This window comes from Meriones unguiculatus, chromosome 3 (genome assembly GCF_030254825.1).
Source record: "Meriones unguiculatus strain TT.TT164.6M chromosome 3, Bangor_MerUng_6.1, whole genome shotgun sequence".
Lineage (NCBI taxonomy): Eukaryota > Metazoa > Chordata > Mammalia > Rodentia > Muridae > Meriones > Meriones unguiculatus.
The window spans coordinates 72,448,377-72,470,464 of record NC_083351.1 but is presented as its reverse complement, the minus strand read 5'-3'; the positions used below and the strand labels follow the sequence as shown (position 1 = coordinate 72,470,464).

Sequence of the window (22,088 nt, the reverse complement as noted above, 5' to 3'; positions counted from 1 at the left end):
AGCCAGGATAAAAGCCATATTAGATGAGAAAAACAGAACAGGTAAGCTGAAGAAAGAATGAATTTGAAGATAAATCAATAAATATCACCTGATATGAATGGTAGAGAGTCAAATATGGAAAAATAAAATGGCTCAAGTTTTTTTGAAAAATATTGAAACATGTAACATCTACTTATGCCTAAGATGAGAAAGAGAAAGGAATGTCATTCAAAACTTTGGAAACCATATTTAAAACTTCCCATATTTGACAGAAGACATAAACCTACAGATCAAGAAGTCCAGCAAATTGAAGAAAATAAGAAATAACCCCGAGTTTACATTTATGCATATTATAAGCAAAATGTTTAAACTATACAAGAATAGTAAAAGCAACCAACAAGAGCTGAATTATAGCATTTGGAAAATCAATATAACCACTTAGAAATTTATTTTTTAAGGTTTTTTTCAAATGCTAACTAAATTTTATCAACAGCATAAAAGGGAAACAAAAATAGCCTGTGAACCCGGAAGAGCATCTTGGATCTGCATGTCTTGGGGTATTTGTCAGCTTGTTTGGGGGACAGGGTGTCATTCTGGCACATAGATGTTGTCCATGGTCAGTAGGCCCTATAGCTTTTTGGTGAAAAGTCCACTGTAGCAGGAAGTTGTGGAGACCAGCTGCTTACCTCGTAGGCTGAGGAAAGAGAGTGGGATTTCACTCACCCTTCAAGAGCATTCCCTTCACTGCTTAACTGCTGGGCAAGATGCTCCCTCTCATGATGGTTCATGAAGGCAATGCCATTCACTAAGAACCAGGTCTGCAGGTGGTGCTTTAGAGCAAGCTCATGTTCCAAACATGAAGAATCAGATTGCGTGATAATGTTTGATGTCAATATAATTCACAAAACAACTACAACACAATTTGGAAAGGTGACTAGCACTATTCACTAGAAAAGTTCTTGATCTGGAAAAAAGTAATGAAATTAAGTATAAGTGTTAAGTACGGTACCTATGGAAATCTCTAATCTTCTACAAAGTAAACAAAATGAAAATTGAAATTGCCATGAGACATCATCAACAAACTTAAGAGAAAGGTGAGATAAAATATTCTGACAGTTTGGGAGGGGAGGAGGAAGGAAGCTATGGGGAGGATACAAAGTGAAAAAAAACTGTAATTAATAAAAATTAAAAAAATATATTCTGACAGTACCGGGTTTTATCACTTATTCTTATCACTCTGGGGTGGCAAAATACCTGACAGAAAGAATCCTAGCGGGTGCTGTTTATTTTGACGTAGGTTAGCAAGGGACACAGTTCATTACCGCAGGGAAGGCACAGAGGCAGCAGCATGAGATTACTGGTCAGATCGCATCTGCACTGAGAACACAGGAATGAACACTGGTGCTCGGCTCGTGGTCTTCAGTCCAGCACCCCCAGCCTTGAGATGCTGCTGCTCACTTTAGGCTAGGCCTTCGGTCCCCTGTTAAACGTTTGTGGAAAGTCCCTCACGTAGAAACCAAGAAGTAATCTAGTCAAGAGGATGATGAAGATTATTAATCATCACACACGTGTCAGCAGGGAACACTGGCAACCAGAACTTCCCTTGGTAGAAGGAATGGAAAGTGGGTTAGAGTCCCTGGAAGCTAATTTGGACGTTTTCTTGTAAACATCCACTTGACATGTGACCTAACCATCTTGCTCATAAGTGCTCCCTCTGGAGATATGATAAACTCAAATTTACTCTAATGTACACAAATATTAACAGCAGTTCAGTTGGCCTGGTAGAGAATGAATAGCATTATATACTTTTCATGCTCTGTCAGACCAAATATGAAGGACATAATATGATACATGCCTAACCTGTCTTATTTAAGTCTTAATGTATTTTTTCCAAGTAAAAGAAAATACTCTAATAAAAAATAGTTATGCTCATTTGCTATTTCTGTAAAGACAGAACTGTGGATATGATCAGTAGCTCCTGACATCATGGAGGAGTATTGGTGTTTACAAAAAGCAGAGGGCAGCTTTCACTGTGCTGGATCTGCCCTGTGTCCTGAGGGTGGTGGCTTAATGGACAAATGTATGCATTTGATAAATTCATAGTATTCTGTATATGCCTGTAAACTTCTTTCTGTGTTAACATAAAGACCATGCATACACACATAATTTAACATATCTTATTAGGAAATGAGTCAGATTAAGAAGTAATAATATTTTAAAACATCTAATGAACTTTGCCCTATGTGTACAAACATAAACCCACAAGGTAATAAACAATTTTTCATATCTAAAAGTTTGGTCCTGATTTTTTCTTTTCACTTAAATTGTTGTAAGAAACATGTAACTTTGGAGCTACTCTCTTAGTCTAAGTTTGTGTGTGTGTGTGTGTGTGCGTACATGTGGAGGCCAGAGTTCAACACCTGTTATGTTCCTCAATCTCTGGCCTCCTTGTGTTTTGAGACAGTATCTAGTGCTCAAACTAGAGTTTACAGACTTGCGGAACCAACTGCTCAGAACGTCCCACAGATGCACTTTTGACATAGCCATGACTAGTGAAAAATGGGAGAGCCACGAAGCCAGCACAGCTGTTTGACACAGTCCAGCAAAGTTTAGCTGGATGCTATTTTTGCTATCGTGCTGTCATTCACCCTGGATTTCTGATCTCTATGTGTTGCACTTGTGGGAAACTTCTTACATTATGATTGACTTGTCTTTTCCCCAGACAATTTTTTCTGCTTCAAGGAAGTAGCCTTATCTGGTCCTCCTCAGGAGTCTTCTTTGTCATGGTGACTATAAAAATTATAAAAATTTTGGATAGCCCCAGAATTCTCTTGGCACACCTGCCCATAAGTAAACTCGTTAACAATAGATTTCACAACAGATTAGAGTACAGGCTTCTTCCTACATGGAGACTACATGTCATTGCTCCAGAAAATAAAAATTTATCAACAAAGTTAGTTTGCCTAAAACAACCTTTGGTAATATATAGAGGTAATATAAAATTAATATAAAAGAAATATAAGAATTAGCCAGTAATTAAGTTACAGTGGTGTCATTTAACTAAAAAGCAAAGAGAATACAAATGAATAGAACAAGTTAGCCTGCAGCCTAGGAAAGCTTTCAAACTTTTGGGTTACACTAACTCACAAGTTGTACCTCAACCACTATGCATTGCTTGAGACTTAACTTGCCTAGACTGGATTAGATATTTTTCTATCTATGTTTTACTTCCCCAAAAAATAGAATGTTAGTCATATATACTTACATAATCTAAAATGATTTGAGATTGATAACACCTATTCTTTCTGTACTTCTAACACTGTCCAGGGACAAAATTATATGATCTGTGTTTTTGTTTTGTTTGAAATTGTAAGTTTGCTTTGCTTGTGGACTCTATAAATAAAGAAACATCCTGGTTGCTAGTTAGTCAAAGATGCAAGATTCTTCCAGCCACCATAGTCTCTGACTCAGTTACCCATTACCCTCCTCTGCTGGGGCCTGTCTGACTGCTGGGGCTGCCCCCCCCAACACACACACACACTGTGATGATCCCCAAGCTCTGGGACTAAAAGGTTCACTCTTGAACTGAGAACTCGGGACAGGAACCCAGCTCTCCATGCTTACAAGGCAGCTTTTCACTTTACTGATGGAGTGATTTTCCAAGCCCCTGTTCTCATAAAAAAATTAATGCATAATATAGTACTATTAACTATAGACACGACAGTATGTGGGGGATTTCCAGAACTGACTTCTCTTACAACAATGATACTACTAACTAAATAGGAAACTTGCTAAGTATCACAGGCTTCCCTGCCCCCCACCATTGAGCCCTTCACAGTGATTTTTTTTTTTTTATTAAGTTCTACTTTTTGAGTTTTGCTACTTTTTTTGTTTTGGTATTTCATTTTAGTAGAGTCATGGATATATTTGCACTCCTGTTTGTGGCCTATTTACTTCACACACACACACACACACACACACACACACACAAACACACAGTATATCCTCCAGCTTTATTTGTATTGTTATGCATGGAAAGATTTGCTTTTTAAAAGGGAGTAAGGATCTGAGGAGTTGGTTAAATGACAGGGTAATTGCTGCTCTTGAACTGGATCCAGGCTCAGATTTTAGCGCCCACGTGGCAACTTACAACCATCCCTAACTTCAGTTTCAAGGTATCAGGTGGCATATTCTGGCACCCAAGGGCAGCAGGCACATACAAAGCACACACATATATGCATACAGATGATCATACACACAAAACGGATAAATATTCTTAAAATTAAAAGATGAATAATATTTTATTTGTCGATACATTTATGTACTGACAGATTTTAAGATGGTTTCCACACCTTGGCCATTGTGAAGAATATTGCCACCCCTTGAGGGGTTCAGCTATCTCATTAAAACTCTCATTTCAGGATCTTACTAAACACCCTGAAAGGGAGTCCTGAGTATAGTGATATTTTTAAGTTTTGAAGAAATTCAGAGTATCTTCTATCAGCAAACAGGAAAACGTCAGAATCAAAAGCAGTGGTGCCATGGAGGAAGCATTCAGCAAAATGAAAACACAACCTATGATCAAAGAGAAAGCATCTGCGAAGCATGTGTCTTATAAGGTTCTAACAATCACAATGTGTAAGGAACCCTGGTGACCTGGAAGGAAAAAAAATCACAACAACAAATACTTGTGTTTAAAATGACTAAATAAGTCAAATAGACTTTTTCCAAAGAAGAGAAGCAGATGATCAATAGGTACATGGAAATATACTCGACCCCAGTAATCAGGAAAATGTGCTTCAGAACCACCAGGAGAGACAACCTTATACCTGTAGCGATAGTATTCACCAATCACCAAAGAGAGAATATGTCTGGCTGGAAAGATGGTCAGCAGTTAAGAGTACTCGCTGCTTTTTCAGAGAACGTAGATTCAGTTCCCAGCACCTATGTCAGGGATGCTCTACTGCCTAGAACTCCAGCCATAGGGCATTAGACAACCTCTTTTGACCTTGTGGGTGACCATATTCATGTACACATGTACATACATAGACATACACACATGTACATATAAACATATATAAATGTGATACTATGAGTGCTTATATATGTGTCCATGTCTGTGTATTTGTATACGTGTTTGTATGTGGGGGGGTGTGCACATAGTCACAAAAAATTCTGAAATTTGAGGCGCTAAACTATTCCTGTGATCACCAAATGTAACAACAGTTCAGAATGTTCTTTTGTCAATGTCTCCTTTTTGGAAAAGTCAGAGATAAAAGTCTGTTTTCCTCGAATCTTCAGTACTTGTTAGTACTTTTCATTTTTGACAGTTTATTGAGAATCATAAGGAATTATAGATATGAAATATAAATTAATGATACTGGAGTCCAAATGACTGTGGGATAGATATTAAGATTCCATCTATAATGGCTGGGGAGTTCTTACACATAAAAGTTGTGTTGATGCCTGTAGATGAGGAAGCAAACATGAACTTTATAATAAAGAAATTAATGTGTTGGATAACTATTTCTTAAATCCTGTGAAAATTCTCAGGCTGAGAAGAAAAAGCTGCTGCCACAAAGTGAACTATAAACATTCTGTTATGTACACAAGAAGAGCCAGAAAGAAACAAGGAGAAGAGGAAAGACAATCGGAGAAATATTAAAATGAGAAACAAGTGACAATTCTTAAAGACTTTCCTTCTAATTATTATTTGTATTCAAACTCATTCATTTCCTTTATTTCCAAAAGTAGAGAAAGGAAGCGAAGTGATGAAATTCAAGACAACTTAAACAACTTAAAGATTTGCCAGTCTGGTATGATCATCCATTGGCAAGTTAAGGAAGCCTGAAAGAATGAGCTCTGTGGCCCATGACTGTTATGAAAGGCTAAAATTTTCCTGATTGCCTTTCTTATTCTCTTTGGTTACTTTAGAAAGGCCCTGCCATGACCTCTTAGACATCCACAAAAGCCACTTTCCATCGTGACTCATTTTCTTTTCATTTGGATGGGACCAAAGTGCAGGACAACAGTTTCTTCCATAAAAGATCAGACAATTTTGAGAGAAAACTGTTCAGGCTATGTTGGTACATTGCAACAAAAGGGTGATGGTAATAAAAGAATTTCGGTAGCTCATTCCTAAGGAGTAGGATTCAAACGAAAAGCCACAAGGCTGCCAGGGATACAGAGTTCTATAGCCAAGCTGCAATCATAGACACATTACATATACAATTCAAGTGCATCTTTCTAAACCCCATGAAGTAGATATGACAGAGCTGAGATTCTCCCTGCTGTGCCTGGTGTCATTTATTGGTTAACATAAAGAAAATGAAAAATGTAATAGTAAATGTAATAATCACCCAGATAGATGCTGCTGAATCAGATGTGTAGAGAGAGGACTCTTTCCCAGAAAGCTGATGGTATATGGTGATGCTCAGCAATCAGTTTCTCCGAGTTTCTATCAGGAAGATGAATAAAACATGGATGTCATAGAAAGCTTTAAAAGAATTCATGTTGGAGTGACAACCTAGAGAATGAAGATGAGTTATCTGACTTGCTTAGATTTCCTCTTCAAACATGAGGCCTTCCACTTCTCCAGTGCATCAAGGCTTCCTCCTACCACTCTACTGGCTTTCTAAGAGGGACCAAGTATTTAATTCACAAACACAAAAAGTCAAGATCTTGTTTCTGTTCCAAATGCTGTGGAGTAAAAACAGCATAAAACTGATGGTACCTGAGGCCACAGAACAAGGCACTTGATCCAAACTTATAACTGCATCCCCTCCTTGACAAATCTGAGAGTTTCATTGATTAGGTTTTCAAGGGCTAACTATAAAATATAAATATTCCTAGACGATAAGTGACCTTTGACACTCATGTTCACTTAACACAAAGCAGTATTTTGAGAGTTACATGTAGTAACTGAATTTCTTCTTAGTACAATTCCATGAGGGAAACAAGTCAGCACCCCACTGTGTAGAAAAGAAAAACCAATGCACATAGATAAGAAAATCCCCTACGAACACAAGACAAGTAAGTGGTGAGGTAGGATTCATCCTAACATGTACATTTTAAATCCACTTATCCCCTGAATGCATTTGTTGCCTAATTGGAAATTAGATCTTATAATTATAGAACACAGACATGTGTCAACAAAAATTTGATGGGCAACGAAGAAACAGAGCAGGTAAAACAGTTTAAGGGGTCAAGGAGTGAGCGCTGGCATGAGAGAGAAGCATGCAGAACAATGATATCTATAGGAATTCTCTGTTTTCGTTTTGTTGTGCTTTTGCACGTATTTGTATGTTGTGTGTGTACACATGGTGATATGGTGCTTTTGAGTGTGGATGCCAGAATTATTTGGCATCAGGTGTCTTAGTTACGCTCCATCTGAGTTTTTGAGACAAGATCTCTCACCGTGTTTAAAGCCCCCTGATTTGGCTAGACCTGCTGGCAAACCAGTTCGAGGATCATCCTGTTTCTGCTTTCCCTCTGGCCTGTGGGGACAGATGTATGCCATTGCTTCTGGATGCAGGGGATCCAAAAACACACCAGCAGTCTTACAGAACAGTTACTTTGCCAACTGAACCATATCTCCAGTCCCCTTCACATGATTTCTCAAAGAACAAAATGGTGATGGATGAGATTGCTCAGCAGGTAAATGTGCTTGCTGCACAAACTTTATAACAGGCGTCCAATCCCCAGATCCCATGGGAAAAGGAGGGAACTAGGTCGTGAACTCGTCCTTTGACTTCGGTGTGTGCACTGTGTAATGTGCACACGCACACTCACAGGATGTCACCCCCACAGTGATGATAAATACAATAAGAAAATGCTGCTTAGGTCATGATCATGTGCATTAGCACTTATGTTCATTTGGACACTGTGAATTGGTAGTCTCTTGTGTGAGATTTCTAAGGGCAGACACATTCTATTAAAATGTTCAAGACCTATTGCCAATCTCCAGGAAAAAATCAAGCAGTTCATTTTCATACACTACTGAGGGTTCCATTTCTGCTAGAGACAGTTATGGAGAGCTGGTCATCTCCACCATTCTTCTTTTACTATTGCTGACTTTGTTTTGGAAGAATTTAAACAAAATGTAAAGTCCAGAAAAATAAACCTTCAGAAGCATTTTGTGTTCACTTCAACTAAGACAGAGAGTAGGTCCCAAATCTTCAGATGATTGTAGTAACAAGAGAAACCAAGAATAAACCATTGTGATATTAATGAGTACCTGTTTTCAATATGTAATACAAGTGTGTATGCAGGGGTGGAGAGGTAGGAATCTGAGTGAATGTTTCCAGCTTTTCTTTTCTTTCTTTTTTTTTTTTTCAATGTAGTTTATTCAGGAACCTTGAACAATCATCTGACCCTGGGGAAAGCCAGCCCACAGCTTAAATAGCCTCTGGGTAGCCAACCCCAGGGTGCCACGTGGGCAATGCAGATAGGTCCACATACATGGAAGCAAGCCAGATCCTCAGCCTTAGCCAAATATGGAGTTGTTTGTGACAGAGAGCACTTCACCATCGGGAAGGTGGAAGGCGGAAACCAGCTCCATCTTTAAGGCGCGGCATTACGCAGCTCTCTACAGTTCCCCCTTTTTGTTTTAGACACATCAGGCAAGAGTAGAGGTCTGATCTCTGATATTAGAAATAAATTGGGACTTTGTACTGATGTTCATTTAGGTGTCATCCACCCAAAGAGCATCAGACCTGTCAGATACCTTTTTCTCAGAGGCGGGACCTGGGGTATCAACCCTCATGCAATCAGACATGCTCTTCTCTGGGTCCAAAGCGGCTGACCCTGAGTGCAGTGCTTAGCCTCGCATCCTGAGCGTAACATTTTAGCTTTTTATGGTAGCCAACCATGCTTGGGGAGACTGTCCTGCTTCAATGGCTGTAAAGGCCTGAATGGTCATGGCTGCATTACGCTGTTGTGAGACTCTAATCTTGCATATATACCACAGGCAAACCAAGGAGACCAACACCAGAAGGCCTGCTAACGCTCCCATGCCTGCCCATTCCTTCAGATGATTCATGGCTGCAGCAATCCATGATGATAATCCTGTGGCTAGTCCTGCGTCCACTCTGGTAGAATTTACCATGACAATGGCTACTCTCAGCTGCTCCATCATAGTATCGAATTCTCCAGTCCAATTACCTAAAATATAGCTAGACAATTGTTTAGACAGATTTGCAGCACAGGGAAAATTCTCATGTTGTATGCTAGTGACTCAAAGTCCAGCATACTTTCCTTGACAGCCAAGTTGAGCGATTTGCCATAGGGTATCAATTTGCTCCTGCACGAGGTCAATCCTCTGATTGAACACCATCAAGCCTCCTTTTAGTTGAGCATTAATTCCTTTTTTTTCTATTCGTTCTTCCAAATGCCTGGAAATTCGGCAACTTTTATTCCTTTCTTAGCAAAAAGAAAGCATGGTGGTTTCAAGAGAAGGATAGAGGAGGGAGAGGCTGACCCCTCACTACGGCATGCCAGCTACGGAGAGCACTGGCAAGTCTGCGGGGCACATAAACACAGAAAGCACTGTCAGGCTTAGATTTGCTAAGCTTTTGTGTCACCCAACAGAGTCACCAGAGAGGAATATTCACGAAGCCTTAGAAGGCTATTGCTCAGTGGTTTGACCTGTCTGTGAAACAACCTTCTGGAATATCTTATTTAAAATAAGACTTCAAGCCAGTTGTATAGACATAAGCCGGACTTATGTCTATCATACCAGCACTCAGGAAATAGAAGAAGGAGGATATCAGGTTTGAGTTCAGTCTGCTGTATATAGTGAGACGTTATCTCAAAAAGAAAAAAGAAAGTAAATAATTTCATGATTGGTGATTAGAGATGCAAAACAAGCCAAAGCTTATATTACATGTCTAAATAGTACTTTAAATCAACTTTATTTTAATAAAAATAAATAAATATGACAGTTTTGTATAGCACATAATTATAAACATAATACTGATTGCATGCAAAAGGCAGATACTTTCATGCTGGTGAAGTCAGGTGCTTTAGGATATGTGAGTGAAACATGGATTTTCAGAAAGCACGTGCTCACATGAAGATAATCACCATGGGGATCTTTCTGCCTCCGCCCTCCCCCCCAGATGTTTTCACTGGATCCCATAGGATCCGTGAGAAGAAGGAAGACACATTAGAAGTTAGAAGATAACGGGGAAGGCAAATGACAAAGTAAATGTGGGTGCGTCTTACAAGTTTCTAGTTCTCAAATTTAATACTGAAAACCATGAACTAGAACTCTGGATGAAATGGAAGGATGAAGCTGCAAAGCTTGTTGAATGAACAGAGGCTCGGCTGCCCTCTTGGCATGACCGATATTGGTTATATTTGACTTCTCTCTACTGTAGTTGGTGTCCAGTGTACCAGATGTGCCTGCCTCCTTTTTATTTTGGTTGACTCAATGTCCTGAAATAAAATCAATGTTAATAATTTCTATGATTCTACTTGATTTTACTGTATTGATGTTGCCTTCTCCCTATACTGGCACCAAGTAACTTTTATTCTATTTGAAAACAACCTACAATGTTGTATTATTTTGTGCTTTTCTAAAGTAGTAGGACTTAACTGATTCTTAATGTTTTGATTCAGTGCTTGACAAGAGTTAATCAAATCCTTGAACATGAAGGGCAGACAACAGGTAATACTGAAAATAATGGCATCTGAGTACTATACAATTCTGCTGAAGATAAGACTGTTACCCACATTGTATCTTTCATCTTTCTTTTTTTTTTATTTTTTCCAAATACATCTAGAATTTCATGGAGTAACATTAAGATAAAGAGAAGTTACAAGTAAAGCTAATAAGAAAAAATCTAATTTCAATTTTCTATCTCACATGTAAGAAATTGAAATGGTTTTGGAAATCTTTTCCTCTTCGCATATCATGTTCATAATATCTGGCTCTATCTATTTAAAACTTAAGTTGCAATTTATTTATTTGTGCTGTTTACATGAATTTTAAAAATTAAGACCATAGAATAACTGTATTTAATGGGGACATTTTTAAAGATAAAGTGTCTTTATTCTGGACAATTTCAAACATATCTAATATGATATGTGATATCTACCCTACATTTTCCCCTGTAACTTTTTCCATATATCCTTAACAACTTTGTAGCCCTCTCTTTTAGTGACTGAGGAAGATTTGGAGGGAAATTTTGAATGCAACTATTACCACCATATAGCAAACCACCTTCAAGCAATGTAGATTGTAATGGCAACTCATTTGTCATGAATCTAGGTTTAGGCAAAAAAAAAAAAAAATAAAAAGGTCAGTTACTATTTCTTATACTCACTCTCACAGCTGCACTCAGTTGACTTGGCTGGATGGTCTCATTCCTATATCTGGGATCAGAGGTTTTCTCATTGTCCATCAGCTGGGATATCTCTTCATGTGGTTTTTCTTTCTTTTTTTTTTTTCTTCCTTCTTCTTCTTCTTTTTTTTAGTTTAACTTTTATTAACTACACTTTATTCATTTTGTATCCCCCCATAAGTCCCTCCCTTCTCCCCTCCCGGTTCCACCCTCCCCCCCCTTCTGCATCCATGCCCCTCCCCAAGTCCACTGACAGGGGAGGTCCTCCTCTCCTTTCTGATCTTAGTCTATCAGTTCTCATCAGAAGTGGCTGCTTTGTCAGGATTCTAGGTTATCTCCATGAATAGTCCTTGGTTGGAGTATGAGTCTCTGGGAAGTTTCCTGTGTTCAAATTGTCTTGTTCTGTTGCTCTCCTTGTGGAGTTCCTGTCCTCTCCAGCTCTTACTATTTCTCACTTCTTACATAAGATTCCATTCACTCTGGATTCTCATTCTGAGCAGCAGCACAGCAGGATCGGCACAGTGATCAGCAATCAGAACTCGGAGACATAAAACAAAAGTGATTGTGTTTCCCAGGTGAGAGGATACCCCACGGTGCGGGATTCAGTCAGCTTTAACTCACCCGACTAAACCGCGGAAGAGATCCCCGTTCTGCCAGGCGCCAGCACAGAGCCACACGCCAGCGTGATCTGGTCACTGTCCCAGACTGAACTGTGGTTTTTCATTAGTTGTGAGATAGATGATTCATGGTTATGAAGGATGCATATATTCAATTCCTACAACTTCTTGAGGGTGATATAGAACAGTTCACACAACTTGACTATTCACATGTTTAAGGCCAATCCTATATTAAAAAGGTAAGTATGGGACTCTACCTTTTCACAGAAAATTTTATAATGAATGTGTTATCATATACCTACCAGAGCAAATTAAAATTGTATTTATTTATTATTTATTCATTTATTACTATTTATTCACTTTGTACCTAGATTATAGCCCCTTGCTCATCTCTTTCCAGTCCCCCCTCCCTCCTTCTTCCCCTCTATCCTTCTCCCTTAGTCCACTGATAGGGGAAGTACTCTTCCCATACTATCTGACCCCAGCCTATCAGGTCTCATCAGGACTGGCTGCATCCTCTTCCTCTGTGTGCTGACTAGGTCACCCCTTCAGGGGAAAGTGATCAAAGAACAGGCAACTGAGTTCATTTCAGAGACTAACACTGTTTCTCTTGCTAGGGAAGGCACATAGAGACTCTTTTGGCTTTGTTGGTCTCCCTGTGGAGCTCCTGATTTCCTTCAACTGAAGAATGGATACAGAAATTATAGTACATTTACACAATGGAATACTACTCAGCAATTAAAAAAAAGAAATTATGAAATTTGCAGGTAAATGGATGGAACTAGAAAAGATCATCCTGAATGAGGTAACCCAGAAGCAGAAAGACAGACGGTATATGCTAACTTGTAAGTGGATATTAGCCATATAAAATAAATGCACTAAAATCTTTAGTCTTAAAGAAGCTAAACAACAAGGAAGACCCTAGGGAAGATGCCTACCACAAATGAAAATTTCCACTAAAATTGTATGCTTTAGAATCCCACAATGGATTTCTTGAATATGGGGGATATTCCATAATCATTCATATATTAGGCTCAGAAGGAACTCATATGCCAGAACTTAGTATACTATGTTTTGAACAGTACATTCAGATTATGGATTTAGAAAGTATGATGAAATGATAACATTCATTACAACACATATTATCAATGCACACATTTGATAACTGTTGGTGGGCAGCTTGGGCAAACTAAAGAACGTTGACCATCAATATTTTTAAAGGGGTCATAGTAAGCTTGAAAAAGAGACCTGTAAAGCATTTTAGATGTGATGTTTATACAAATGGAGAAAAGAGAAGACAAGCAGTACTCACAGAGGTGGCCAGCATTTTGTTCAGGTTAAAGGAGTATGCATTTGCTAAGCCAAGAAGTTAAGATAAATTAGTTTTTGAAAGCAAGGCGCATAATACCAGATGAAGGTATAAACATATGAAGAAGGGTGACAAGCATGCTAAAGAAGCAGTTTACCTTGCCATGAGGGAGCTTTGTATTTAACAGATTCTTCCCCTCTAACCTCAAATGAAAGGTATACCAAGCCTGAATTTTAAAAGGCTCCATCAAATACTAAGTATCATAGAGAAAAATAGTAATAGAGAGTGAATTTGTATTGGCCTATATTAATTATTTGCCTGAATGTGTTCGTTGTGATTTTTACACCCATGCATATAACATACACTGATCATATCCAGACATCCTTCTTCCACTCCATTTTACCATACCGTCCCCCAACAACCCTCCTACTACCCAGTTCCTAGTACCCTGATTCAGTTTCTACCAAATGGAAATCCTTTGCCTCCAGAATTTAAACCCAGAAAGGACCAGAATGTCCGCCAGCTCTTGTTCCTCTCAACCTCTAGCTTACAACTGTCAGTCTATTGCCATGCAAGTGCACACTGAGTGATTCTTTTGCCAGGCTGCCATTTGAACTTGTGATTACAGTAAATACCATCTAGTAATTAGCAGCCTGTGTAGCGACCTTCACTTGTTGGCCTTGTTCCATGTTTCAGTCTGCACTATCAATTTATTTATTTATTTATTTATTTTCAATGCAGTTTATTCAGGAACCTTGAACAATCATCTGACCCTGGGGAAAGCCAGCCCACAGCTTAAATAGCCTCTGGGTAGCCAACCCAGGTGTGCCACGTGGGCAATGCAGATAGGTCCACATACATGGAAGCAAGCCAGATCCTCAACCTTAGCCAAATGCTGGAATGCTAGTAAATTTAGGTATGCCCTGGTTACTCGCATGCCTCACTGGGTGCCTGTGCCCGTTGATGCCCCTCATGCTATGACTCTCTTCAGACAGAAAAGGGATCTTGGAACTACAGCCACCATTGTTACTACCATCTCATTGGCGGCTGTTGGAGCTACCACCGGGCATTAGCCATGAGTCATACTGGGCAGACTGCTTAGACCCTGAATAATCATTTAGCCAATTTAGCTCATGCCTTAGTTGTACATAAAGGAATTAATGCTCAACTAAAAGGAAGCTTGATGGTGTTCAATCAGAGGATTGACCTCGTGCAGGAGCAAATTGATACCCTATGGCAAATCGCTCAACTTGGCTGTCAAGGAAAATATGCTGGACTTTGAGTCACTAGCATATAACATGAGAATTTTTCCTGTGCTGCAAATCTGTCTAAATAATTGTCGAGCTATATTTTAGGTAATTGGACTGGAGAATTCGATACTATGATGGAGCAGCTGAGAGTGGCCATTGTCACAATAAATTCTACCAGAGTGGACGCAGGACTAGCCACAGGATTATCATCATGGATTGCTGCAGCCATGAATCATCTGAAGGAATGGGCGGGCATGGGAGCGTTAGCAGGCCTTCTGGTGTTGGTCTCCTTGGTTTGCCTGTGGTATATATGCAAGATTAGAGTCTCACAACAGTGTGATGCAGCCATGATCATTCAGGCCTTTACAGCCATTGAAGCAGGACATTCGCCCTAAGCATGGTTGGCTACCATAAAAAGCTAAAATGTTACGCTCAGGATGCGAGGCTAAGCACTGCACTCAGGGTCAGCTGCTTTGGCCCCAGAGAAGAGCATGTCTGATTGCATGTGGGTTGATACCCCAGGTCTCGCCTCTGAGAAAAAGGTATGGGACGGGTCTGATGCTCTTTGGGTGGATGACACCTAAATGAACATCCGTACAAAGTCCCAATTTATTTCTAATATCAGAGATCAGACCTCTACTCTTGCCTGATGCGTCTAAAACAAAAAGGGGGAACTGTAGAGAGCTGCGGAATGCTGTGCCTTAAAGATGGAGCTGGTTTCCGCCTTCCACCTTCCCGATGGTGAGTGCTCTCTGTCACGAACAATTGCACTATCAATTTTTAAAGGCAGAGATGTGTTCTCTTTGCCTAGGTTTTCTCCCCAACAGGGGTACTCTTTGGAATCTATAACTTAACATAAATGTAATATATTCAAAGTAGTTTCTTTGCCTAGTGGTAATATATAGACCTGTTATTTTCTTCATGAAAAAGTTACTATAAATAAAGCATACATTGCAGTGTTTGACTCTGAGAAGTTATTAAATGATATTGGGATGCCCTGCTGTCATTATTGTTGCCACTTACTCATAACTTACAAGCTCAGATCATGCATAGTATCAGACAATATTTCCTCTGTGAGTCTCTGACAAAAATAACAGGATTAGTTAGTTTAAAGAATAAACATTCATTAAGCATGAATAAGCGTTGAATTTGCACTGTAAGTGGCAAGCAAAACAGTTATGTTTCCTATATCTATAAAGAGCTTATCTTGTAAACTGGGTAGAATCTCAAATTCAGCAAGACAAGAAGCAACAAGAAGTTCAAATAAATGTCACAAACCACAGAACAGAGTGCTATGAATCAGTATGTAAAGAAAAAAACGATTCATTAGATCAGTAGACAAAAGATATTGTTTTGAGTAAGTATGTTTAAGCCAAAATGTTTTTTTAAAAAACCATAAACCTTTCCAGAAAATAGTCAAAGAATCAGCTGAACCTAAGCAGCAGCATGGATCTGAATGTACATGGATGGGAAAGAGAGAATGAGGACCAGGAATAAAAGACTTCTGGCATGGAGAGAGGACCCAGAAGAAAAGTGGTATAGAATAAAAGGCAATGCCAAATTATGAAATCTCCTGATACACTGGACTTATTTCTCCAAACTGCAACAAAATATTGTAAATGTGAAAAATAATTTAATTTAAAGATGAGTCCAGTTGTCACATGAGCATAAACTCAAAGGGGTTCAGAGCAAAAGAAGGGAAACTGCATGAGAACAACGCAGTGATTGGAGTGCTGCAATGGAGGCGGGAGGCAGTAGTAATGAATAGAAGAGGACTCATTAAAGGATGAAGAGAAGGAATCTGGTGGCAGAGGTCACAAAATATCACAACAGATTGCATGGAGGTGAGAGAAAACTCTGCCTTGGGAAAGATCTCAGGGTTCTTCTAGCAAGGTCATTTTCTTAGACAAAGACCTAGAGAGTGTGAATAGAGAGTGTTGGGCCTGTCATTGAAGTTGTTTTTGATATAATCACAAGTGGCTCCTGGATGGACCATGAGAATGTAATGGTAAGAAAAGAAGCCAAAAACCAAAATACAAATCTGAGCTTGTCAGAAATTGTATGATGTTTAACTTCATGGATAATGAAGTAAATGAGTTATGGCTAGGAACTGGGGAATTACATTCTTCCAGGAATGCTATGAAGAGATTATTTGGCGAAGATGGTTGTGAAAACAAAGAAGTATGAGAAGAAATAAGACTGTGAGAAAACTCTTAGGCTTTTGTAAACTGAAAATATAGTCTTTAATACATTAACATAGATGGCAGAAAACTCATGGCAAAAGAGCTAATCTGTCTAAAACTTTGTATATATACTGAGCTTTTTGAGAAACATGGAAGAAAAGAGAGAAACAGATAGGAACCAAAGACAAATCATGTGTTAGGATGGGCTTGCAGGAGGAAATGGACCACAGCAACAATAGATGGCTCTTGGTACATTAAGAGACTGCATGATAACATACTGATCCAACCTCATCTCATGTCCCCCATCTGAACAAAAGAGGGGTCCTGCTGTAAATGTAAGATGTAAAACTGTCACCAGGACTCAGGGCTGTGCCTGGGAAGCTTACCCATAAAATTACCTTATTTTTCTTGTTTCTAGATCCAGTGAAATTCTACATAATTAACTACTGACATAGCCATGCAGGATGTAAAAAAAATGTCACACATACCAAGATGGCCAGAATGCATGGATGAATTAAGGTCTGTAACTAAACTCTGTGGGTTTGTACTCAAGAGCTCATTACCCTCTGACAGTGTCAAACTTCAGATATACAAATTTCAAATCTTCTTTTATATGGCACCAATGTTTTTGGTTAGTTTTGTTTTGTTTTTATGCTGTATGGGTATTTGACAGACCCTCATTCATTTGCATCTTGGGGATGACACAAGCTAATTGATAATAAGAGTGATCCTCAGTCAAAAGCCGAAAGGAACCACGTATGGATACTTCCCTTCCCTTATCCTTTCCTCTCTCTGTGTATTATCAGTGTTGTTAGAGTCAGAGACTGGGAATTGGCAGCCTTAACAAGCTAGTTTTAGTTATCCACCTTCAAGAAGCCTAGTAAGTAGATAAGAAGTAATGAAGACCAAACATATAATGTTGATGTGGCCACATTGGAAGAAGAACACATAAAGAAGTCTTGTGACATCCCAGCTCCATCTTTGGAGTTTGCACATGATGCTTGGGTTTAAATAGAAGGCAAGTGGTATTTACTGGCTGCCAGTTCTGGTCAAGGTGATGTTCTGTTATTTCCTTGTTTCTAATTCATTCTAACAGGTTTTCTGTATGGCTGTATGGTGTGAAATATTTCTGTTGGCCACAGGCCCCTGGACTTTTCCTTCCCACTATGGTGAGATTCTTTGGGGAGTTCTAATTCCTTGCACATCATTGTTTCAATAGTCTGATAGCCATGAGAAGGGGTGCAGGTGTCTCTCTTTAAATTATGGTCACTTCTTCAAGGACAGTTAAGGTTACAGATGAACTTTATTATGCATATTTCATGTTTCTCACACACCTATTGTAGAAACTACAACGTGCCCTGATATTTGCTCCACTTTTCTTATCCTTAAAGTTGCTTCCTATAGTACTCCCTTAAAGTTGCTTATCCCAGATGCACCCACCATGGCTATGTCTAACAGTACTTTTAATTTCTTTCCATTTCTGTTTTAACAACTACAAATGACCTCAAGAAGTAGCTTAGTGGTAGAGTGCATGCCTTGTAATCAGAAAAATGCAAATCAAAACGACCCTGAGATTTCAGCTTACACCCATCAGAATGGCCAAGATCAAAATCTCAAGTGACAACACATGCTGGAGAGGTTGTGGAGAAAGAGGAACCCTCCTCCACTGCTGGTAGGGATGTAAGCTTGTACAACCACTTTGGAAATCAATCTGGAGCTTTCTCAGACAATTAGGAATAGTGCTACCTCAAGATCCAGCTATACCACTCCTAGGCATATATCCAAAAGAGGCTCAAGTACACAACAAGGACATTTGCTTAACCATGTTTGTAGCAGCTTTATTTGTAATAGCCAGAATCTGGAAACAACCCAGATGCCCCTCAGTGGAGGAATGGATACAGAAATTCCATCTATACAATGGAATATTACTCAGCAATAAAAAACAAGGAAATCATGAAATTTGAAGGCAAATGGTAGGAACTGAAAAGATCATCCTAAGTGAGGTATCACAGAAGCAGAAAGACACACAGGGTATATACTCACTCATAAATGGATATTAGATATAAACATACTAAAATGTGTACACCTAAAGAAACTAATCAAGAAGGAGGACTCTGGCTACAATGCTCAATCCCCGTTCAGAAAGGCAAAGAGGATGGACATCAGAAGAGGGAGAAAACAGGGAACAGGACAGGAGGCTACACAGAGGGTGTCTCAAAGGCTCTACCTGCAGGGTATCAAAGCAGATGATGAGACTTATAGCCAAACTTAGGGCAGAATGCAGAGAATCTTTTGAAAGAAGGGGGAGATAGTAAGACATGTAGAGGACAGGAGCTACATAAGGAGAGCAACGGAACCAAACAACCTTGGCACAGGGGTCTTTCCTGAGACTAATACTCCAACCAAGGACCATGCATGGAGATAACCTAGAACCCCTGCACAGATGTAGCCCATGGCCACTCAGTGTCCAAGTGGGTTCCATAGTAATGGGAACAGGGACTGTCTCTGACATGAACTGATTTGCCTGCTCTTTGATCATCTCCCCCTGAGAGGGGAGCAGCTTTTCTAGGCCATAGAGGAAGATAATGCAGCCATTCCTAATGAGACCTGATAGACTAGGATCAGAAGGAAGGAGAGGAAGACCTCCCCTATCAGTAGAGTTGGGGAGGGACCTGGGTGGAGAAGGGAGAGGAAGGGTGAGATTGGGAGGGGAGGAAGGAGGGAACTACAGGGGGGATACAAAGTGAATAAATGTAATTAATAAAAAGAAAAATTAAAAAAATTCATGAGGCAATTGTGGCTTTAATTACCAGTTTCACAAATAATAAATGAGTAAATAAACATAAATATAAGTATAACTCAATTCTAAAAACCAACCTATAAAAGCCATTTGTAAAATCTAAAAGAAATATACATGTGTGTGTGTGTGTGTGTGTGTGTGTGTGTGTGTTTGTGCGTGTGCATGTGTGCAACACACAGGTGACATCCATGACTTAGAGTATTTAAATGGAGACTGCTCTGGGATCACTGTTTCTACCTTCTGAGGTTGGAATTACAAGAGGGAGCCATCATCTCCACATGCCATTTATAGGTTCTGAGAATTTAACCTCTCGTCCACACGTGTGGGTAACCATTCACCATCCCCCAACCCCTATGTTTTAGAAAAACAAATATATACAGTTCTAGTTGGTATACTGGTTGTTTGAAAGACTCCAAAAATTTAAATCCTATAAAGAATGTCAATTAATATTCAGCTCTTTCTTAACTTTATGTGATTTTAGAATATCTGTTGTTCGTCAGTGAGATTGTAAATACACACATAAAGCACAGGTTTAGTCTAGAAAATATGCAGTTAGTATACCCCATCTTTATTCCTTACCTTCATCCAGTCTTTACTCCAAACCTGCCCCATTGCCTCCTTAGCAACCAAAGAATATGTCGTTTAATGAAAGGAAGTGTATTAACTGCAAAGACAGTATAATAAAATCTCTGCGTGTTTGTGTGCATGTGACAGACAGACAGACAGAGAGAAAGAGCAAGAGAGAGAGCCACTCAGACACAAAGACATACAGAGACAGAGATGCAGAGAGTTTTATCTAAGGGGTTGGGGAAATGGAGGTGAAAAGGGAGGAGAGAAAGAGATAAACAAGGGTATAATATGTGCATTGCATATGCACTATTTTACTGTTTAGTGCTTTTCATGCCTGTAGTTAAATTTCTACATGTATATATGCAAATTCTTTAAAAGTATACACTTATAAATTATACAAAGATAAACTATGTGCAATATATTTGTCTGACAACTTTATTTGCACATTATATATAGTACAACATACAGAAAACCTTGATTTAAATTTTACTTTAGGTGATTGTTTTATGCTTCTGAGAAAACAAAATATACTTCATTGCCAAGGATTATTCAACTCAGGTGCCAAGGAAAGGTTTCAAATTTCCCTGGAATTTATAAATGTTGAGTTGTCTTTAGTGTTCACAACCTGCTTTTGTCATTGCTACCTAGTCCCTTCTACTCATACCTATAGCTTTGGGTATCATAAATTAACAGTAAAACACAGCTCTTCACTTTGGCCACACCACTTCAGATGCTGTTCTGCCTTCCCACCCTCTCTTCCTTTCATTCTTCTTTTCCATTCTCTACCAAATTTAGTAAATACAGAACTGGAAGCCAGTGATTTATTGAAAGATAATTAGCCAATAACAGTCATCCTGGGATTTTTCTAAACACCCGTGGTGTACTCTTAGATGGATCTTTCAGCCAATGGGATTAAAGACTTTTCTCTGTTCATATAATTTTATAAAGTATGCATGCTATATAAATTATTATATATATGAGATATATATGAGAGAGAGGTAGATGAGGAAGAGAGGGAGGTAAGAGGAAAAAGAAGAGAAGGACAAGGAAGACATGAAGGCAGGAAGAGAGGAATACACACTATCAGACTGTGCTCCCTGGGATTCCAAGCAACCTATGCAAGAACTGAAGGTGGCTTTTCTGTGTCTCCTCTCCCCCTAAGCTTCCACTACCTGTCTACATGCTACTGAAATTATTTCCCATAAAAGTACCACTCTATTTTTAGGCAAAAGAATGCCACTCCAAACAATGAAGTTTGAAGGTGACAGATGGACCCTGGAGTATCCTGAGAGAGATTTTGAGAACTGAAGACTCAAAGGTTGCTTCTTCCTTGGCCTGCCTTGATGCTTGTCTGTGGCCAGCAGCGCTTTTCTTCCTGATTTTGAGGAATGTCAGGAAGGAGGCTGAGTGCCCTGACAGCCTCAAGCCTGTGGGACTCCAACTTTATTATCTTTAATGGCTGAGAGCCTGGCCAGAACTGTGGGTAATGTACTGATATTTCAGAGAACCAAGGAAACATTAGAAGATTTCATTCACTTAATGGTTACTGATTAATTGACTTCAATACAGCTATGAATGTCATAAAGTTTTCTGTAAAACGTATTGTACTGTTTTTAAAATAGTAGCACAAATGACTTAAAGACAGCTTTTCTTTTCTTTTTAATAAAGTGGCTCTAACTCACCCTTTTTCTCAGATCAGCTGGCATCTCTTCTCAAATTCATGTGTGGAAAATTTACTCTCAAAGACACAACATTGTACTATTCTAACCACTCTCAAAAAGAAATAGTACCCTTCTGACCCTTTCCTTGCTGGACTGAGTACTAGTTCTCTCCAGACAAGGAAAGTTTATAAAGGGACCTCAGTAAAAGGTTTTACTTCTTTCCTCTGTTATTATTCCTTTCTTTAAATAAGAGTAAAAATTGTTCCTTTTGTTCCCTATAGGAGTTTGAGCTCACTTCGAGTAATACATTTCTACATTCAAAAATTCCTAAGGAGAAATTAAAGGAAGGAGAAAAAAAAAAAAAAAAACTTCTA

General features: G+C 39.1%; 1 long non-coding RNA gene across 2 annotated transcripts in view; it reads left to right on the top strand.

Moving 5' to 3' along the window:
• Positions 1-21,836, top strand: part of LOC132653087 (uncharacterized) — a 103,403-nt gene extending 81,567 nt beyond the window's left edge. Inside the window, exons 4-5 of one of the 2 annotated variants that reach the window (XR_009590752.1) lie at positions 17,102-17,202; positions 21,279-21,836. This is a non-coding gene — a long non-coding RNA (uncharacterized LOC132653087). The remainder of the gene's footprint in view (positions 1-17,101; positions 17,203-21,278) is intronic. The other variant, XR_009590753.1, reaches the window with a different exon arrangement.
• The last annotated feature ends 252 nt before the right edge of the window (positions 21,837-22,088 follow it).